This window comes from Poecilia formosa, unplaced genomic scaffold (assembly GCF_000485575.1).
Source record: "Poecilia formosa unplaced genomic scaffold, Poecilia_formosa-5.1.2 Scaffold168, whole genome shotgun sequence".
NCBI lineage: Eukaryota > Metazoa > Chordata > Actinopteri > Cyprinodontiformes > Poeciliidae > Poecilia > Poecilia formosa.
In genome coordinates, this window is record NW_006800107.1 from 143,171 (window position 1) to 145,298 (window position 2,128).

The window sequence follows — 2,128 nt, forward strand, 5'->3', positions numbered from 1 at the left end:
ATACATCCTAATGACTGTTGGGAAAGAATCAATGCAGTAACAACAATGCATAAAACATTAGACATTAGTTATGTTTTCATTATGTATATTGACAAAGATAACCAAACTTTGTCAATATTCTACTCAGATAATGTCAAAAAACACAATTTCATAATTGTGGTGTTTCTATTAAATAAGAAACAATTAAAATCACACGTGAATAGGTTAGTTTATGCGATAAGTCATTAAAAACACCATCATCCTCCAACTACTTCCTGTCATCTTCATCATAGTTTGTGTTATTAGCGACATCCGATTGTTGATCATTCAAGTTTTTTCATTGCAGTTATGAAACGGCCACAAAACTACCTCAACATGTTTTTAGCAAAAAACATCAGTTTTTTCAAAACTGGTGTTTCCATTAAGCAAATTTATTTTAGAAATGTCAAATTCCACAATAATATGGTCAATGAAAACACAGTATTGTTAGTCAAAACAGAATATAAATATCTAACCTAGACTTTTACATAGGAGACATAAATGAAATATTGAAGGGCTCAACTTGTGTATTTCTGTCACAATCACTTTCTTCTTTCCTTGTTTTTTCTTAAATTAGCATTTTGTTTGGTGGCTCCTGCTCCAAATTGGCACGGCCGCCACCAGAGTGAGGTAATGGCTTCTGAGGCGTCTGATTGGCTCCTGGAGACCTGCCTATGGTGGTCCCACACAAAAGACAGATCTGGGCTACAAATGGGCTGAGAGCAAACTTCAACCTAAAGGCTGTACACACACACACACGCACGCACGCACGCACGCACGCACGCACGCACGCACGCACGCACGCACGCACACACACACACACACACACACACACACTACTCCGAAATTCCTTGCCTTGTCTCCCTCACTGATGAAGGCGGCCATTCATGGCCGGTGACAAATTACTACTGAAGCATGAAAAAGAGACCCCCCATCTCTGTGTTTCTGTCTCCATCTCGCTCCATTATGGACTGTGTGAGACTTGTGGGACAGAAAATCACGCAGGACACCCCGGCTATGAAAGGAGTCTTATGTTTAGCTGCCCTGAACAGAAACAGAGCAGTGCCAGTTAGGTTTTGTCATGAAAAACTGCATTGTTATTGTATCGTTTAGCCTGGAAGTAAAGGTTGAGTTTTCACTTCAAAGAGCAGTCATGACATGATTTGTGAGGGATATTTAAAGATGGAGTGGTAAACATTAAAGAAATGATAAGGAAATGTTAATTTTTTATTTTAATGTAGTCAAATTATAAATGGTAGAATATCTAATATTGTGACTAATAGCATTCAACGTGCATGGATGTTGATTTGCAAATCTGGCATTAAAAGTTACTGCAAAGCATCTCAGAGATTCAAAATTAAATCTGAAAAAAGATAAGAAAGCAGAGTTAATCCTCAACAACTAAACATAACATTTCAAATAAAGTTAAAGTAAAATTTTCTTTTTGAAATCAGACTCTTTGTCTTCTTGGTTCTGGTCAGAACCTGTCTGCACTACAAACAGGGGAGGCATCTGTCCCTATGACTAAAGATAAGTTAGCCTGGCCATACTTTGACATTTTCTTTTCTAATTTGCCAGTAATCTTACATCGTATGATTATCACACCAAATCCAAAAGCAAGCAATGCAACAGACTGTCAATGTTTCAATCTCTATGGTTAAGACAATAGTTTCTGAAGTTACCATTTACCTCCCAGCGTTAACTTGTTCCAAAGGTAATTTATGTAAGTTAGTTTATAGGACATTTAATTCAGATATCAACCTGTGTGGCGGCGTTATTCTCTCAAGTTCAGGTTTATTTTTAAAGCACATTTCAGCAGCAAGACAAGTGCTTTACATCATGTGTCATACAGTCACTAATTGTGGAAAAAAAACAATAAACATTACATTTTGTCAAATGGAATCAATAGAATAATCAAATCAAATCACGTCATAAATCAAATCCCAGTCAGATATGCAGACACAGCATATCTGGATATTTTTATATTTTTCTCACTACACTGTAGCTGGAGTAGCAAGGATTTTTCTTGAAACATGGTTATTTATGCTCGATTGACATGACGTCACCTGTCAATCATTCTAGGGCAGGGGTGTCAAACTCAATTTCACCG